A 20,690-nucleotide genomic window follows, 5' to 3' on the forward strand; every position below is an offset into this window, starting at 1 on the left:
ATGTGTCGTTTGTCTTTCCGGATACAGGCCAAAGAAAAATACCAAGGCCGGATGACCTGGTACTCTTAAGGTGCTGCTGTTCTTCCTTTCCCTCCCCCCCTCCACCTCCCTCTTTCTCTTTCTCTCCTTTTCTCTGAGCTTCTCTTCTCCCTTCTACTCCTCTAATGTGCAATCCAAACTTGCCTCCAGTTCTGTGTTTTGAAGGACAACCCTGAACTTCGCAGGATCGAAGGGCGTGCCACCGCTGTGAATTTCTTGAGGTGCTGAGGATGAAACCCAGGGCTTCGTGCATGTTAGACAAGCGTTCAGTCAACCGCACTACATCTTCAGCCCCGTGCAGCTTTTGATAGATTTCAGTTACTGATCTCAACAGTGTAACTTTTCTCTATTCCTCCTACCCATCCTTTTAGCCACCAAGGGTTTACAGCTTGCCTCCTTTGCCATTTTTCTCTCAAACGCCAATAAAATCGTCCTCTAACCTCAAAGTAAGAAAGAAACACCACCACCATTGTACAGCAATGACCACCATAAGTCTGCTACAGAGCCTTGGGCAGCAGGCTTGAAAGCCCAGGTTGTAAGCTGTGGGGACTGGATGCCACCAGCTACCAACCCTCAACAGATTGTGGATGGTGGTTGGTCAGGTGGAAGAAAGGCAGGCTCACCCTGACCATTCAGTTGCTGAAAATGCATCTTAACTTAATTGAGGTATAATTTAGAATTCACAAAATTCAGCTATTTAAAGTGTATACTTATGGGATTTTCTTTTTAATGCATTGAAATCTCACTTATAGTCTGATTTTAAGTCATCCAACCAATAGGTAGGAAGATAGCTCCAGCTGATAAGTGTGAACGCTGGCACCCATACAGAAAACCTCTGGGAGCTGGGAGCTGTCATCCCAGGCCCAGGGAGGCAGAGAAAAGCAGGGCCCAGCACTGTTGTAGCTTTAGCCTAATGGGCAAACCCCGAGTTCAATTAAGAAATCTCTCAAAAAACAAAGTGGGCATTGTTGAGGAAGGACATTCAAGGTTGACTTCTGGCCTGCAGACATGTGCAGACATGTCCACACTGCACTTGGTAGCCATACACACTAAAACAAAATAAAACACCTTCCCAGAGATATATTTGTGTTTCTTAGCAGCCACTCTTCATGCCCCCACAATGGACAGTGTATGGTTCTCTAGAAGAATAGAACACACACACACACACACACACACACACACGCATGTACTCACACACATGCTGATTTGTTGGCCTACATAATAGAGTCTGGGTAGTCCAATAGTGGCTGTCTCACATCAGAGGGGCCAGTCCCAGCCTGGCACAGAAGGCCTGGTGGATTCCTGGAGAGCTTACGGTCTGTGTTGGAAGCCTAGAAAAGCTGGTTCTAATACAGCAAAGAAAAGTGGTAGCAGAGGCTAGATGAACGTGCCCACAGAGCGAAGGCAAGCAGGCAAAAGGCAAGCTTCCTTCTTCCACACCATTTGTATCTGGATGCTTCAGCCTCCTGAGTGATGGGACTAAAGGCATGTGTCACTGTGTAGGCCCAGCACGAGCCTAATTTCCAGAAGGGATGAAGAGAACTCAGGAGACCGGGTCTCATCGATGCAAAATCGCAAGGTTTATTTTAACCATTGCGCAGTGGGGTCACCCCTGCTGGTCAGCAAAGAGTGGCACTAGGAGACAAAGGCCTTGGGTTTTTAAAGGATAATGTGCAGGAATTTTTAGGAGTTGCAGTCTTGGCAATTCAGGAATGAGGATGAGGAAGCTATAAAGATAATTGGTTAGTCTTAGGTGCTCAAGCTTCGCCAGTCCTGCCAAGTGTGGATGTGACTGCAATTAAAGGTGGGGATGGGGGTGATTAGCTCATCCTTGAAGATTGAGGGTGCGAGCTTTTGGCCGGAGGTCAGGGGCTACTCAGAAGAAGGGCTAAGGCCATCTGGGTTGGTTGCTAAGAAACACTATCTCGAAGACAAGGGTCTGGTCATTCTTTTTGCTGTGTGAAGGTCATTGCTTAATTGCTTTTTTATATCTGTCCTCACAGATGGCCAGGGTCACATTCCTTTGTTCTCTGGAAAGGTACTAAGAGGCTTTAGCTTAACCTGGGCCTAAAACTCAAAAATACGGGCTTTAGAAGACATATAGGTTACAAAGTTAGTCTGATCCTTTCACTACCACCACTTGGTTTTTCTAAATATGACATATTTCCAGGACTTTCTGATATCTCCCTAAATTACACCTGCCATTTGGGTATGTGTTTATGTGAAGTGTCATTCTCAGCACTGACTATTATAAAATCAAAATATTAATCAACTTTGAAAAGCATTGGAGATGCTGTATTTATTTGGAATCAAATATTCATCCAAGATTTAATTCTTTACACAAAACTAAGCACATCCATTTTATTACTATCCAAATTTGCTTTCATCAGTTTGGGTTTTTAACAATATTCATTATTTGGGCTGGAGAGATGGCTCAGAGTTTAAAAGCACTGGCTGCTCTTCCAGAGGTCTTGAGTTCAATTCCCAGCACCCACATGGTGGCTCAAAACCGTCTTTACTGGAATCTGATGTCCTCTTCTGGCATGCAGGTGTACATGCAGATAGAGCACTCATACTTTAAATAAATAAAGTCTTAGGGGAAAAAAAGTTTAAAATCTTCATCATTTATTTTATTCGTGAGTGTAGGAGCACATGTACCATGACATGTGTACAGAGGATAGGGCCAAGCGTGGGACTGAGTTTTCTTCCACACTGTGAGATCTGGGCTTTGAACTCAGGTGGTGCTGAGACATCTCCATGGCCTGGCTTTCATTTTTCATAAATGGTAAGACTGAGCTGGTTTTATGGCTCAGTGGGTGAAAGTGTCTGACACACAAATCCAACAATGTGAGTTTGCTCCCCAGAACCCATGGGGAAAAGAGAGAACTGACTTCTAAAACCTGCCCTCTGACTTTCACGTGCATGCAGTAGAGTGCATCTGTGCTTATATATACTGTTGGTATAATGTTCTTTTAAAATGTATGCCTTACCCTTGTTAATTCAAATGCTGATTTCCCCACCCCCAACTCTCTGGTTTCAATCTGGATATTGCATTGTGATACTCACTATAAGCATCCTGTCTCAACTCTTGTGTAAACAGGACACAAATAAAGCAACTAGATACAATGTTGTGCAATGGGAGGAGCCAGAGGACAGGAAAGAGGGGAGGAGCTAGAGAACAGGAAAGGGGGAGAAGGAGGAGGGGCTTGAGGAGAAGAGAGCAGGAGGAGAGCAGAGCTGGAGGAGAGAGCTTGGAGGACTTGGAGCATGAACCAGACCTAAGATTTCACAAAAAGCAAGTATAATGTGGGAAATCTAAATGTTAGGAAACTGAGGGCTTGGAGGTTTATGAGGGAGTAAATATTGCCCAGCATTGTGTTCTAGGTTAACTAAAAACCCAGTCTCTGTGTGGTGATTTGGTTATACAGCCGCTGAGGATTAACAGCAGCGTTACTAGAAGATAAACCGGTAGTAAATATTAATAACCACCTACAACAATATACTATACATATGTAATAATAAAATAAAAGTTTAGAAAATATAAATAGTAAGACTATATGAGTACCAAGTAATTGTCTTAAAATAAATTTCTTTATGATTTCCTATTAGTAAGTCCTTGATTTAGTTTTTCTATTCATCTATCTATCTATCTATCTATCTTAGTTTTTCAAGATATGTTTCTCTGTGTGGCCATAACCGTCCTTGAACTCACTCTGTAGACCAGGCTACACTTGAATTTACAGAGATCCACTTGCCTCCTAAGTGCTGGGATCAAATGCCTGCATCACCACTGCCTGGGTAAGTATTTATATGTGTGTAAATATACACACATATATGTGTAAGTACTGGTTAGCTTTATGTCAACTTGACACAAGTTAGGAATCATTTGGGAAGAGGAAAGCTTAATTTAAAAAATGCCCTCACATGGGGAAGAAGGAGGGTGGGATTGGGAGGGGAGGAGGGAGGAAGGTACAGGGGGATACAAATGAATAAACTGTAATTAACAAAAAAAAAAAATGCCCTCACTAAATAGGTCTGTGTGCAAGCCTGTGGAGCAGTTTCTTAAGAGATAATTGCTGTGGGAGTGTCCCTCTCATTGTGTGTGGTGCCATCAAGTCTGATGGTCCTGGGTGCTATAAGAAAGCAGGCTAGCTGATTGAGAGATGGCTCAGCAGTTAAGAGCCCTGTCTGCTCTTCCAGAAGTCCTGAGTTCAATTCCCAGCAACCACATGGTGGATCACAACTGTATACTCTGTAGTACCCTCTTCTGGAGTGCACTTAGAGCATTACTGGCATACGATAAATAAAATCTTTTTTTTTAATATAAAATCTTTAAAAAAGAAAAAAAGCAGGCTGAGCAAGCCATGAGAAGCAGGTAAACAGCACTTCTCATGGCCTCACTCCTCCATGGCCTCTGCATCAGCTCCTGCCTTCAGGTTCCTGCTAGCTTGAATTCTTGTCTTGTCTTCCCTCAGTGATAGACTGTTAACCTGGAAGTATAAGTGAAATAAACCCTTTCTTCTCCAAGTTGATTACGGCCATGGTGTTTTATCATAGCAGTAGAAACCCAACAAAGACACCTATATATCTGGAAAAGGATTTTCAAATGGAAAGTTTCAGAAGCCCTATCTATGACGTGGATGCTTCAATTAGCATCTTGTAGAAAAATCATCCTCAAGGTCTCTGCTTAGAGCTGCAGGTCTAGCAGAGGTCTTCTCAGACCTCATTCTCACAGGCTAACCATTCTGTAGAAGTAGGCCTTAAAAGTCGTTCCTGGTTTCAGGGGCTGGAGAGATGCTCACTGGTTAAGAGCACTGGTTGCTCTTGCAGAGGACCCAGGTTTGATTCTCAGCACCCACACGGCAGATCACAACTTTTTGTTGTTCTTGTTTCTCGAGACAGGGTTTCTCTGTGTAGCTTTGGCTGTCTTGGACTCGCTTTGTAGACCAGGCTGGCCTCAAACTTGTGAGATCCACCTGCCTCTGCCTCCCAAGTGCTGGGACTAAAGGCGTGTACCACCACAACTTGGGTCAGTTCCATGAGATTTAATGCGGTCTTGTAACCTTTGCAGGCGCTGCATGCATGGGGTACACATGAACACCTGCAAAGCAAAACACCCATACACATAAAATGAAAATAATTTTTTTTAAACTTAAAGTTGTTCACAGAGTCTGTGTTTCTTTGTGCTTGTAACAAATCACTATACACTTCGTGGTGTAAACAGCACATGCTGTCTTGCAGTTCTGCAGGTTGGACTTCTGATGTGTGTCCCATGGGGCTAAAGCCTGGCTGTCAAAAGGGCTGACATAAAGGGGTCAGGGCTGGACAATCCCATTCCTTGCCTTTTCCAGCTTCTTCAGGCTGCCCCCACTCCTTTGCTGGTGGAACCTTTTCTCTGACCGACAACTATGGTTGTGTCCTCATTTCACAATAATTTTACTAGCCTTCTGTGTGTGTGTGTGTGTCTTAAATCTCTTCTGCCTCTCTCTTCTATTTTCAAGGACCATATGATTATGCTTAGCCTCTCTAGAGAATTTATCTTCAGGTAAATTGCTTAGCACTCCTCCTCTAGGTTTCTTTATTTCTAGGTCTTACGAATCAGGATGTAGAGGGCTAAGGGACATCACCCTGCCTACTGTCTTGCCTTCCCCTGGTCTGTCTTCAGACAGTGTTGGTATAATGTTCTTTTGGAAGGTATACATACCTTACCCTTGTTCATTTAAATGCTGATTTCTCTCCCTCACTATCTGGTTTCAATCCGGACATTGCATTGTGATATTTATTCTAAGCACCACATGTTTCAAGTTTGTGTAAACATGCCACAATTTGTTCTCCAGTTTGACAATTAAAACAACCAGCCACAATGTTGAGCAATGGAGAGGATAGGGTGGGCATCCTGGTTCAGAGTGAGAGGAGACGAAGGAAGAGGAGGACAAGAAGGAGTGGGAGGCAGAGGAGAAGAAGAAGAGGAGCAGAGCTGGGAGAGAGAGGCTGGAGGAAAAGTCTTGGAACGAGGGGGAGAGATGAACCGGACCTAAGATATCACTAAAAGCAAGTATAAATGGTAAAATCTGAATGGTAGGAAACTATGTGGGCTTGGAGGTTTAGGATGGAGTAACTATTGCCCAGCATTGTGTTCTAGGTTAATTAAATAAATCCCAGTCTGTGTGTGGTGATTTGGTTATACAGCTGTTTAGGATAAACCGCAGCTTTACTAAAAGATATATCAATAGTAGATATTAATGTCTAATACAATAAGACAGGCTGCCTTGCTTTGCAGAAGCTTGTTGCAAAACAACTATAGCATGTAGGTCTCTTACCTTTGCTAGCCCCATCTCCATCCTTCTCACAAAGCCTGGTACTTAAGAATCACTTTTAGGGGCCTAGAGAGATGGCGCCCCAGTCAAGACAACTTGCTACTCTTGCAGAGGACCAGAATTTGGTTTCTAGCACTCACATTAGGTGGCTCACAACTGCTTGTAAATCCAGCTCTAATGGATCCAATGCCCTTTTCTGGCCTCCATGAGCACCTGCTAACATCTGGCACGCACACAGAAACACACAACATATATATAACATATAACTTTTATTCTCTTGATGTAATTGTCCTCTCAGAGGCTCACTGCCTCTGTCTGCTAACCTCGGCCTAGTGCTGAAAGCTTCTAGCCTCTGTACAATCTAATCTAGGCCTAGAATGTTTTTTGAGACTTACTGCTGAATAAGCTCACCTTTTCTAGCTCTTTTTGAACTCCGACTGGCTAGTTCAACTCAGCTGTTCTGGCTCAGACTTCTGTCCTGACTGATTCAATCTGGCTTCTCTCTTGGCTTCTGACTGAATTGCTCTGCTTGGCCTCAAAGTAACTCTGGCAACCTGTTCTAATCTTCTGGATCTTTCTCATTCTCTAGCTCATTCTGCTTTCACCTGTGTCTAAGCTTGTTCTCTCTTCAGCTGGTCTCTGTAAAACTGTCCTGTCTTTGTGCTACTTTTTCTTAAGTCTCCTCTCTTTCCTCTGTGTTCTCATGAGAGTTGGGTGTATCCTAGTCTGTCAAATCTTTCTGTGATTCATCACTGTGAGTCTGGGATTGAACTCATGTCATTAGACTTTTATGGCAAGCATTTCACCCACTGAGCCCAGCTAAATACAGGACTTTGGAGTCAGAGTTGAAGGATGGTTTATGATGTCCAACTGTAATATAATTGCCCCCAGCTCTCTTTATTTCTCTGTTTAGAATGTTTTTCTTATACTAACATTCTTTTGTTTGGTTGGTTAGTTTGGTTTCCAGATAATCTCTTTACATAGCCCTGTCCTGGAACTCACTCTGTACACCAGGCTGGCCTTGAATTCATGGAGGTCCGCCTGCATCTGCTTCTCAAATGCTGGGATCAAAGGTGGTTGCCACCATACCCAGCTCCATCTACTAACTTTTTAAAGTTATGGTGTAATTTGTATTCCATAAAATGCAAATTTAGATATGTACAGTTTGAAGGCAGGGGGATGGCTCAGTGGTTAAGCACATATACTGCTTTTGTGGAGGACTCTAGTTGAATTCTCAGCACCCAGGTCAGGCAATTTCTAAGTGCCGCTAACTCCAGCTCCAAGGGACCTGATGCCCTCTTCTGACTGCTGAGAATACTGTACCCACTTCTCTAAGTAACTGTAGTTACTTCTCTATTGCTGGATAAAACACCATGACCATAACAACTTAATAAACTCAGGTTTATTTGGGACTTACAGTTCCAGAGAGAGAGACAGAGTAGTTGCCACCACTTGGGGAGCATGTGACAGCAGGAAGCATGGGGATGAAATGAAGCAGCAGCTGAGAGCTCACACCAGGATCCACAAGCTGGAGGCTTTTGAAACCTTAAAGCCCATTCCTAGTGACACACCTCCAACAAGGTCACATTTCCTCATCCTTCCCAACCAGCTCCAGCTGGGGAACCAAGTATTTAAATTCCTGAGACTTATGGGGGCCATCTCATTTAAACCACCATATGCACACATACACTCACAGATACACACATACACATAATTAGAAATAAAGTAAAATATTTTGAAATGTTCAGTTAAGTGGTTCTTAAAATGTGTTCACAAGAAGTTTATATTCATAAACATCACCAAAATATTTTATTAATTGAAAAGTCAATCCTGAACCATCAACAGCTCCTCTTCTTCCCTCTTCTTTTTCCCCCAGCAAAGCCACTGGTCCATTTAACATGCACACCCAGGAACTGACTTTTATGTGTGTTTAGGAGTTTTGGTTATTTTGTAATCTCTGTGGAAATAGACTCAGACAATGTGCAAAACAACGAGTGTATTTTCTTTCACTTTTTATGGTGGTTTGAGGGCCATCTGTGGAGTAGCGTATCTCACACATTCCTTCTCACGGCTAAGCAGTAGTTCATTGTACGGTTGTGTGATACTTTGTTAGCCTGTGGACATGCAAGCCATTTCTTCTCCGTTTTCTGAATAATTTGTGTGTGAACATTAGTGAATAAATTTAAACATTGAAAAAGATTGTGTGTGTGTGTGTGTGTGTGTGTGTGTGTATGTGTGTGTGTGTTGCATGTATTTGTAGTACATGTGTGCCTGGTGCCCTCAGAGGCCACAGGAGGAATAAGATCTGAAACTGGAGTTATATGTTGTTGTAAGCTGCCATCTGGTTTCTGGGAATTGAACCTGTGTCCTCTGTGAGAGCGGCCTGTGTTGGAGCCACCTCTCAGCCCTACCATATAATTTTTTGTTGTGTAAATTCATGTTCTCTTGGGTATATAATTAAGGACAAACTTTCTGGGTCACATGGTGATTCTATGCTTGACTATGTGAACACTCTCACTTTTCCAAAGTAGAGGCACCATTTACATACACAGCCACACTGTTGGCATTTCTTCCTCCAACCTTCACTTGCCTGTGTTATTAATATTAATAATGATACTATTGGTGTGAAATGTTTTTCCTTCTTGCCTCAGGTTTATAAAAAGTCACTTCTCAGGGAAGCTGGTAGGAATCTTTCCAAGGTACAATACTGTTAAGATCCTTTATTGTATGTTCAAAAGAAGGATGATTGATTTCATTTCTTTTCCTTACCCCTGCTCTGTTATTCTCCCTTCCCCTCCCTCATTAGACCCTTCCTGTTCCCCACTAGATCATCTCTTTTCTTCAAGAGGCCTTGCTGGGAGATCAAGTGAATTCATGTTTAGTCTTAGCAAAAGTTCTCAGATCTGGAAAGAAAATACAATATTAAATATTAATAATGTGGAGCTGGGTGCACACCTTTAATCTCAGCACTTAGGGATGCAGAGGCAGCCGGATTGCTGTGAGTTTGAGTTTAGCCTGGTTTGCAAAGAAAGTCTAGGACAGCCAGGGTTACACAGAGAAACTCTGTCTTGGAAAAAACAAGCCTAACAGTGTGTTGTCAGCAGGCACGTCCACAGAGCAAGCTTTCCTTTCCGAGCTGATTGTGCGCACTGTGCTCAGCCTTCCTCCCAGCCTGCCCTGTGGCATGTCGCTGCTGTGTTCTCACGTGTGACTGTGTGAGGACAAACCAGTGACCTGTCAGTAATCGTGCTTTATATTCTTGTTTTTCTTTCTTTCCTTTTCCTTTTTTGCCTCATGCTGGGACTAAAGGTGTGCGCCAATACTACCTGGCTTTCATTCATTTTAAGTCATGGATACAATTCCCTGGGTTGCATCTCATTTCTAACGTAACTTACCTCATTCAAAATTTTACTCCAATGATAAAGTTTAATTCTAAGTTAACAAACTTGTTTAAAATGATAGTTCAAAGTCCCTGTGGTTGAGCTCATTTGACAGATTTCTTTCAGTTCTGGCCACTAAATTCCATCTTCAAGATGAAAAGAATGAATAGTTCAGGTTTTAAATGAATCCATGTTTTTTGGTGTGTGTGTAGTGTGTGTTCATGTGCATGTGTTTCACATGTGCGTGGGTGTGTTAGTGTATATAAGTGCATGTCTGCATGTGTGTGGTCAAGTTTACAGCAGGGTTCTTTCTTGATTGCTTTCCACCTTATCTTTGATACAGCGTCTCTTGGGACGCAGAACTCTTTGAAATGAAAGCTAGTCTAGTTGCCCATATTGCTCCCAGGATCTCATGTTCACCTTCTGGGGAGCTCTGGAGTTACAAGCCCCCCCACCCCCAAGGACTCTGACCGAATCCTCTTCTGAGCCTAACATGACTACACTTAAACTGCCAAAGAGTCAATTCTAAGCAAAGCAAAAACTGCCATCCCTTACAGGAGACTACATTTGTCACTCAAGGGAAGAGCCATGTAAAGATGGCCACAGGGATTCATGCAGAATATTTCAACTATTTCCACTGAGGGAATTGAAATTACTGTTTTACCTCTGATTTGGACAAAACACATTTTTGAGACAATTATTGAAATGTGCCTGTTGGTAAGAAATTGTTGCTCATCCTCTTAGTTTGACAATGGCATGTGTCAACATAGGAAATGACCTTTCCAAGGTACACACACAAGTGTGTGAGGATTGACACAGTATCTGAGGTTCACTTTAAGATTCTCCTGTGAGTGTAGATGGAGAGAGATGAAGCAGTGAAGCAAGATGCTAACAGGTGTGGAGCTTGGGGGGGTGGAGATTGTAGAGCTGCAGGTTCGCTGTCCTCGAGTATAGAATGTTTCCTCACATGCCACTAGCCATATCTGCCCACTTCCATCACATGCTTACTGGCTCAGGCTGTGGCTCCTCTCCCCTGAGTAGACAACGGCCCTTCAGTTCCTTCTCCTTCTCCCTTCTCTCCTCCCATTGCGTTTCACTGTGGCAGCTGACAGGGTCCTGTACTGTGTAGACCTGGCACCACTCTGCTTGGAGCCTCTAGCAGCTTCCATTCTTAAAGATTGGGAGACATGAGCTGCTCCCCTCACCCACACTCTTCTGTCTTCTCTGCCTCTCTGCACCGCACTGGATAGCCACCTACCACAGGGGTTTATGTGCTCTGTGTACTCTGCCGTGTTCCTAGACTTCACTAGGAACAGGAGGCCCTGCTCTGTTCTCCCTGGCCTCTCCTACTTTGGCTCGTCACTGCACACTTCCCATGTGCTTTTCTTACTCATCCTCCCCACCCACTTTTATTTATTTTGTGTGTGTACGCATGTGTGTGTACCCTGGCATAGGAAGTGAAGAGTTCAGAGGGACAGCAGTGAAAACCTGTTCTCCTTCTATTGCATGGTCCCACAGGGCACACTGTGGTGGGCAAGCCTTATCCCTTATCCACACGGCTGTTTTGTTAGCCCTGCTTATTCTCTGATTGTTTCTCCAGCTTCTCCAAGGAAGGTGAGCTCAGGGAGGAAAGCATTGTGCTTGATGGTGGTCCCCTTTCCTTTTTGGGGGGTTTATATTAAATTTTGTTTGGCTTTATTTGTTGTTCTAGTACTGGGCTACAGTTTGGACTACACGTGGCTCTGAACACTCTGTTATCTACTCTTTTGGGCTCCACCAAAAACATTATTTTTAGCACAGAGTTGGCACAGAATATTTGTTGCACAAGGGGACTAGAGAGGTGGCTCAGCTGTTAAGAGAACTGGCTGCTCTACAGGAGACGTGGTATAAATTCCCAGCACCACAGGGCAGTGTAACTGCATGACTTTTCTATGCCTACCCTTGCTCGCAATAATAACATGGAAACTTTTATATTTATTAAAAATTTCAGGCACTAAAGCTAGGCAGATTCAGCTATACTAATCTGACATTACTGCCCTGACCTACATCCCACCATGTGGCCTGTTACCTGCTAATTTAGTTTCATCCTGACACCTGCTTCTTCATCCCTGAAGGCAACTCTTCCCTCTTTCTGATCCAATACCTGATACCCTCTCACTGAGGCTGCAAGTCCTGCCTTCCTTTCCTGCCCAGCTAGTGGCCATTAAGCTTTTTATTTAACCAATCAGAAGGTGATAGAGAACAATGTTTACAAAACACTAAGACAGGAAATGCTTCATAATAATGACAACACCAAAGTCCTGCCTGTAATCAGATTTCTGCTGGAACAGAAATCAACATTTGAATACACAGTGCAGAAAGACAGCACTGCTGTCGGCAACTCCAGTTCCAGGGAATCTGACACCTTCACACAGACATGCATAGAGGCAAAACATCAATGTACATTAAATAAATAAATAATTAAAAACTGTTGCACCAGATACAGAGAAACAGTGAGCACACATATAGCCTCACCTAAGGGCCACGGTGGCGGTGTAGGAGAGTAAGGAAGGGGATTACAGGAGGAGGGTTGAGGCTGTACTGGGAGTGAGAGTATAAAGAGCTCCTTTATTGAACTTATCCAGAGAAGCGAGTTGGTGAAGGGCAGAGGATACCTCCTAGGAACAGAGGGCTTGAGAAGGGACAGAAAGAGGGAGATGGATGTGGTTTTGTCTGGGAAAAGTGTAAGCCTAATGGTGAGTGCTGGGTCATAGGGATGCTGAGAACTGGTGTGAAAAAGGGGATGGAGTGATAGCTGGGCAGAGAACAGCAAGGACATCAGGGGGGCATAGTAGGGAGCGGAGGTGGGGGCTACAGGGGTGGGGGGTTGCAGTGGTGCATTGGTGGGGTCTGCAGAGTCCTAGCCCCAGAAGTGGGGATTGGAGAGCTAGAGGTATGAGCTGGTAGGTTACAGGGCTCAAAGAGGGCAGGGCTCCACCTAGGCATGAAGGGGTGACAGAGCAGCATGTGTTTTAGAAGCAGGGTCCTGAGAAGATGGGCAGCTTCCATTCTCTGACTTCTAGTCTGGCTCATTTTTAAAATAGTTTCACAAAAGTGGTGTTGCAGTTCAGTTAGTACTTTCTCTCTTTGCATTTTTCACAGTGTGTTTGCCCACCATATACATTCCTGGGTTTACAAATGTTGGACCCTCTTTTGGCCTGCAAAAGTATTAATTTCACTTGCTTAGAACTAATATTTCCCCAGACTTTCCTGCCTCAAAGAGTTTTGGTGAACTTATATGCGTGTATCTAGGACTTGTACCTGGGTGGGAGACCTTGGAGCTACACAGTGCATAGAGTGCACCCAGCTTAAACAGGAGAAGGTGTGGTTTGCAATCAGCTCAAGTGTTATGAGTCTTCCCCATGCTCACTGCTTGTCCAGAATGTGCATGCAGCAGCCACTATGACCTCCTACCTACCTGGTGGGATGCCAGTGCTGATGCTCCAGGCAAAGTAGCAGCTTTAGACCCCTTGATAAGTGTAGCTGGTGAGAATGGCTGAAGGGGCACATTGCTAGGTGAACAGCCGTGATGCTGAGGCACAGGAGTTCACCAGTAGATCATCACCAGTAGTTCATCAGTAGATATGCTGTGCTCAGATTTTTGAGGGAGGATGGAGGAGGTTACTTCTAATTTATCTGTATCTTTTCATATTTCTTCAATAAACATTTAATATCTGTAATAAAAAAAAAACTCGGATAGGTTGGACATGGTGGCATAGGCCTTTAATCCCAGCACATGTGAGGAAGAGGCAGGTAGATCTCTGTGAATTCGAGGCCAGCCTGGGCTACGAAATAAAAGAAAACAACAACAACAAAACCCAACTCTCTAATAGATTACTTTCATTTTCTAAAATGAGATATAACTGAGTTCCTGTGGGTACAAGGCAATTTTAGATTAATATGCCAAGCCTTCTCTCAAATCTCTAAGTCAATGAAATAAATTTAAGTACACAATTAGAAGGCTATTAAGGAGTGTTACAATCTAAGTGGTGGATGCCATAAAGTCACGCCATGCGACAGATCTCACATGGGAGGTGTATTGGGCAGGGGTGTGCAGAGACTGCTTCTGGGCGAGGGTGGAGGGAAAGCGTGTGTGTGGAGGGGTAGGCCGTTTACAGGATGCACAGGGGAGGACGTGTGACCCATGGCAACAGTGGGAATGTGTTGCATCTCCGGAGCTAGTGCTGGCGCTCCTGCTCTCACTGAGTCCCTCAGTCTGGCCATGGAGATGCCTGATTGCTAACATTCCTTCCTTCTGTTTATTAGAAAAAAGGAGGGACTAGAAGGGGGTGATGATGGGGTGGGGATAAGGATGTCATGCTCTTTAGACTTCCCGCTGTCTGGGGGGGGGGTGTCCTCATATGGGAAGCACTGTTAATCATCTCCATCAGGGCACACTCAGTAGTCATGAGCCTCAGGCTCTGTGGCCATTGTTTGGTAATCGTGTAAAAGTAATTAATTAATTGATTACAAATTTTTTTAATGTTGATAAAAAATTATAAAGCAAGGTGTGATTTATAAAAGCAGAAAAATGAGAAAAAGAGGGGTCAGGAAGGGCAGAATCCACTTCATATGGGGTGTTCAAAGGCCCAGGGGCTGGAGGCATTCAGTTGTCCCTTATGTTTTGGAGATCTGTTTGGAGCTGTTGGATTTTGTGTTTTACTAAACCCAACTGGTTGACATAGGAGCAGCATTCCTCTTGGAGGGAGTACAAAGACCACTTTTTTCAGCTGTAAGAAGATCTAGTCCCCATTGGTTTTAAAGCACTACTGCAGCCAGGAAGTAAATTTGTCCTTGAAGAGTGAGTATGGTTTGGGCCACCTGCTGGAGGTCCTGGACAAACTGGGAGAAAACTGATGATAGGAAGTTATGAAAGTGGCACCGCAGATATTCCTGCCACAACTAGGAGGTAGCAAGATTTGAACTGCCCTTTTATTACGTTGGGCACTATTGAGTCCACATCCAGAATTGGTAAGGGGTTCTTCTCCATGTATCACCCCCAACTTGAGGAAGAGAAATACTAGCGTGTAAACTCCAGACCAACTAACAGTTAAGTAATGGTAGACTTGAGTACCACAAAGAATCGAGGTGTTGTGGACTGCAGGGCACTGGGGCTGAGATGAGGTATTGAGGGTTTTGGTTTTGTTGCAATCTAGGGGATTCAATGTCTCTACAGAATGTGTCCCAGATGACTTAAAACAGTTTGTCATGCCAAAGAGGGTGATATGAAAAAGGTAGTAAGTCGTGGCAACACAAGGATGGGGCAATTGGTGAATGGTGAGGTAAGGTTATTTGACAGGGTCATGGGAGAAGCTGTTGTGAGCTAGGAGGATCAAACAGCAAGCAATCTCCAAAGTGGCCAGATTGGGTGACATAATGAAGCTGGTAGGCCAAGGTCAGAGAGGAAATGACAGGTTTGTATCATTTAGGAGAAAGGATGTTAAAGAGGCAGTGACCTCAGAGGAGTGTTTACCTTTTCTACTTCCCTATCTCCAGGGGTTGGATAATCAGGACATATTTTCTCTGAATATTTATTGATCGTGCTAACAGGTGTCTGGGGTTGAATCAACAGTAGAGTTTACCCACAGTGCCTGTTTTCCTGGGATTCCTGGGGTCCCAGATATAGAAGCAGAGATCTTATCTGGTAGGTAGAGGAAAGAATCAGGGTGAAGTTTCATGAATGGTGAATGTTATTGGCAAGACCAGTGTGGGCAGCCTCCATATCTGTCTGGCTACATTTTACAATAACCTTCTGTCTGATCAAAGGAAAAAAAAAGTCATTAAATGAAGGATGCAACGCACACGCGCGCACACACACACACACACACACACAGATGTAGATATAGATATAGGGATGATGTGAATTCTAATCAGCTCCTGACAACCTGCTATGCAGCAATTTCCTGACCCTATTTGGAGAGACTGCTTGATGTAAGTGAGGGTTTCGTATGTAAGAGTTACCTTGGACAGAAGCAAACAAGAGGAAAAGGAGAAAAACACCTATATCTGGTCTGATAAAATTCTCTGTGTCTTCTGAAACTTCAGGTAGCAAGGTCTTGTTGGGGTTGATATATAGGAAGGAAAACTATCTTGAGATGGGGGTAAAGGGCTTGAGGTGGGATAGGTGAATCCAATGAGGGATGTCCTCAAGCTTAGCAGCTGTGGGGGTCACAAGAAGTACCTTGAAGGGGCCCTGCACTTTAGGGGAAATTGGTGAGGGATGTTGGTCTGGAGGAGAGAAAAAGACTTGATCTCCAATGTTGATAGGGGATGGACAGAAGTTAGTGTGTGACAGTAAAGTTCCATAGGAGGAAGTAGAGAAGACAGAGTAGGGAAGTAAGTAGGTGGTCAGGGAGAAGCCAGGGTTTGGGTGAAAGATCAGGAGTCAGAACTGGTCATCCACACATGAGCTCAAAGGGCGAGGTGGAAAGAGGCTGCCTGTAGCCTGAAAAGGACCAATGGCAGTAGAAATGAAGTTCCTGTGACAGTTTGACAAGGCTAATTTTTAAGGAAAGGTTAGTTTGTTCTATCTATTGACTGGGGATGGTATGGGAAAAGAAAATACCAAGGAATGTTAAGGGCTTTAGATAGGGTCATTGTCTAACTGAAGGGAGTTGAGGATTCCAAATGGAAGAATGATCTCTCAGAGGAGTAGATCAGAGACTGTCTGGGCCCTTTTGTTAGTTGTGGCGAAAGCCTCCACCCATCCTGAGAAGGTGTCCACCAAGACCTGGTGGTACCTAATGTGTTTGGCTGTGGATATGTGGGTAGAGTCAAGTTGCCAGTCGGTCCTGGGAAGAGAGCCTCTGGCCTGGTGGGTAGGAAAAGGGGGACTATGTTATCTGGAGTTGGGGTCTGACTTCTGACAGATTTTACAAGAGGCAGTAACAGCCCTTAGGAAAAGCAAATCCTCAGAGGCAAGGCTTGGTGCAGATAGGATAGAGTTTGATGAGTGTCAGGAGGTCACAGTGGGGATATCCTGTGGTGAGTGAGACGGATCTGGTCCTCCAAGGGCCGCAGCTCTGGCTGCCTCATCAGCTTGGTTATTTTCCTTAGACGTGATATTGGTCTGGTGGAACTGGCAGTGGACAATTCCAATAGCCGTGAGGTGATGGGAGGGCTTTTAGCATAGCCATAATTTAGCATAGCAGTTTATCCATCCTGCTTTTGTTGTAAGTAACCCACGCTCTCTCCAGATGGCAGCACTGGACAGGAGGCTATGAAAGGCATATTTAAAGTCTATGGAGGTGTTTAGGGATTGTCCTGTGCCAATTGGAGCCCAAGTAAGAGCCATTAATTTAGCCTGCTCCTTAGTGGTGTGGGCAGGGAGAGCCTGTGCCTCAACCACGCCAATATCTGACACTGTGGCTCCCTTGTGTACAAAGGAGCTGCCATCTGTGTACGAGGTATAGATGACCCCACGCAATGTGCTCTCCTGTATGTGTGATGCAAGAATGAGATGGGAATGGTCTGTGTTTGGTCAGGGAAGAAGATTTGAGATATTGAGACATGAGCATGATCGAAATGTAAGTGTGGAGTCTTCTATTAGTGCCACCTGGAGAGAAAGAACCCTGGAGGGAGGTAGAGTTTGTAAGCCTTTATACATTAAGAGGTGGGACTGGTTGTGGAAGAGAAAATAGTAGTAGGTGACCCAAGAGTTCGTTTTTTGAATTCAAGAATGAGGATCTCAGTAGCTGCTAAAGCACATATGCAGGGTGCCCATATATGAGTGCTCAGGTCTACCTTCTTTGACAGGTATGCTACAGATGCAAATGAGGGTCCCAGTTGGTGACTTAGGACCCCAAGGGCATATCCTTATTTCTGTTACATAAAAGGAGAAGGGACAGGTTAGGTCTCAGAGGTATAAGGTTGGGGCCTGAAGGAGGGCCAGTTGGAGCCTTTGAAAGGGCTTGGTAATAGGTCTGAGAAGGGGTTCACTGGAGGGGGCCATGGGCCACCTCATATAGGAGGCAGCAAGAAGGGAAAAGGAGGAGATCCAGGAGTGTAAGAAGCCAGCTATTCCTAGGAATGATAAGATCTCTTTAGTTGAGGAGGAGATTGCTAGAGACTGGATTAGGTGTTTTCTAAGTAATGGCTTTGTAGATTGGAGTAATTGTTAGTCCCAACTGGGTGACCTGAGGGGTGGACAGTGGGCCTTAGATGGTGAGACTCTGTAGCACCTGCCAGGAAATTTGGAAGAGCAGAGGTGTTAGTTTGGTTAACTTATAGGGATGAGCTGCAGTGGAGAATGTCATCTAAATACTGCTAAGTTCAGATTTAGGGACAGATAAAGAATAGATCAGAGGCTAGGGTCTGGCCAAACAGGTGTGGGCTGTTCTGGAACCCCTGGGGTAGGACAATCCAGATGAGGTGGGTAGAGAAGTGGGTGTCAGGCTCAGTCCAGGTGAAAGAAAAAATGTTTTGTGACTGGGTGCCGAGGGGTCTCGAGAAAAAGGTGTCCTTGAGGTCCAGTACTGAGAACTGGGAGGTCCCTGAAGGGATAGTGCTACGACAGGGCAGAGGGGGACCACTGCAGAATTGGGTGACCTGAGATCTTGAACCAGGTCATAGGTCCCACTGGGCTTCTTAACTGAAAGTATAGGGATGTTAAAGGGAGAAAGAGTGCGGTAGAAGTTTTTTCTTAGGAGGTCAGAGATAATAGGCTTAAGTCCCCTGAGGCTCTGGAGAAAGAGTGGGTACACAGCTTGGGTGATGTTCCAGGTAGGGTCCTGTCATTGGATGACAATACAGGAATGGTGTTTAGCAACAGAAGTGTTTAACAAGGTTGGTAAGGCTATCCCCTACCCTCACAATAGAGAAACAAAAGGGAGAGGTGGGTCCCCAAAATTTCTCACTCAGAACTGAGTGTTTCCTGAGTCCAAGAGGAAAAAGATGGGTCACCCTTATACTGTAATGACTACCTGAAGCTCCCTGTTAGAGATGACAGTGGCCAGGCCAAGGGAGCCTGAGGCCCTTCAGCTGTCCATGGTCAGGCCTAGGAGATCAGCTGGAGGGTGATCTAGAAGTGATGTCCCTGTCCAGTAGGGACACAGGGGCAATTAACAGCCCAATGTCCCTCTTTAATGTCACTTTGGGCATGGCCCCAGTAGCCTGTGGGGACTAGGGCAGGCCGGGGCCTAGTGACCCTCCTGACCACATTTGAAGCATTGATCTGGTGGTCTTCCAGCCTTAGGAGGTAAGGGAGCCCAAGCAATTGCTGAAGCAGGTTGAAGGACCTTGGCCAGCATTTGACATTTTTTGCTTGAGGGCTTTTTCATCTCTCCCATGGTACACCTTAAAGACTAGCTCTAAGCCCATGGAGTTAGAAGTCCTGTCTCCAAGCCCTTAAGCTTGACCCTAATATCAGGGAAACTTTGGCCGGGGTGGGGGGAGGAGGTCATCAAAAAAATAGCTCTCTGGATTTCAGGGTCTATTAGTATTCTATTAGTATACTGTAAGAGGGCGCTCTAGAAATTGCAGTAGGTTTTTATGTTTGTCCTTGGTGACTTCTTGGAGTTTCTCATAGTTTACTGGTTTAAGAGCAGTTTTATGGAGACCGGCCAAGAGGCAAGTTATAAACTGATCCCTAGCTAAATGCCTTCTGGGGTACTGTAGTCCTACTGGAGATCCGTGTCAGGGACCACCTCAATGCCAAAGTTAGAGCAGCCTGCTGCTGGAGAGAGAGAAGGGGAGGCTGAGGAAGCCAGAGAAGGAGAGGTAGCTGTGGGTTGGGGATCTTGAGGACGGCCTTGTTAGCAGGATCAAGGGTAGTGGAGGTCTCTTCTGGTTGAGACCTCATAGCTAGAAGGAGCTGGGTGGAGGACAGAAAGAACAGAGGAAAGGTTTGCAGCCAAAGCTTGTACGTAGGGGACCTCCTTCCATTTGCCCAATTACTGTTAGTAGTTGTAAAGGTCCGGTATAATACTGGGATCTAAAGTGCCATCTAGGTGGGATCTAGGTGGCCACTTGGATTCATTATATAAGGGGTATTGGGACCAAGTTTGGCTGCAAAGGCGTCTAAGTTCAGAAGCCCTTAAGTAGGGAGCTAGGTGTAGAGTCTGAGGTTCTCCAAAAGACATCCCAGGGAGGAGCTTGGAAGTATGGTGGAAAACACAGTTCCCATGGGTGAGCAGAGGGGTTATAGGCCTAAGCCCAAGGCATCCCAGGGACACAGGGAGGACTGAGATGGGAAGGTACAAGCTGACCAGCAAGTCATCACAAAACTGGGCAGGGACTAGAGCTAGAAGCCTGAACAGACACGGTGCACCTATTACTAGGATTTATGAGAGGAAAGGGGGAAACCGTGCTGGTAGAAAAACGAAGCCTAACCCAAGGGGAAAGGTCAGAGGGGAGGGTCTGCGAATAGGCTCAACTGTAGCCTTAAAGACCATGGCTCAGGGTACCCCCACCTCCAAGAATACCAGAGGGTACCGGACACTCAGCAGTCACTCCCTCAGAGCCGACTAGGAGGTGGAGGAGCTTACCATCTTGTCAGCCCATTGATTGGTTAGCCAGACAGAAAATGAGCCTGCTGCAGGTGAACCAGAAATAGGGTCCCAGGGCGTGGCCTTGGTCCATGAAGGAGAGCACAAGCACCAGGAAAGCCTACCCAGTTGTGGCACCAATGTTATGATCTAAACCATGGATGCCATAAAGTCCCACCATTCGACAGATCCCATGTGGGAGGTTTATTGGGGAGGGACATTCAGAGGCTGCCTCTGGGAGAGGATGGAGGGAAGAAGAGAGCAAAAAGAGGCCTTTCCTAAGGGGATGTAGCGCAGGGTGAAGTTGTTGGCGAAGTGTTGTAGGTCTCACCTTGGCAGCTAGTGCTATCCTGCTGCTGCTCAGTCCCTGAGGCAGGCCCTGGAGATGCCTGATCAGGGTTCATCCTGAGGAGTCTTGTGTCAGCTTGACA

This window comes from Meriones unguiculatus, chromosome 1 (genome assembly GCF_030254825.1).
Source record: "Meriones unguiculatus strain TT.TT164.6M chromosome 1, Bangor_MerUng_6.1, whole genome shotgun sequence".
Classification (NCBI taxonomy): Eukaryota; Metazoa; Chordata; class Mammalia; order Rodentia; family Muridae; genus Meriones; species Meriones unguiculatus.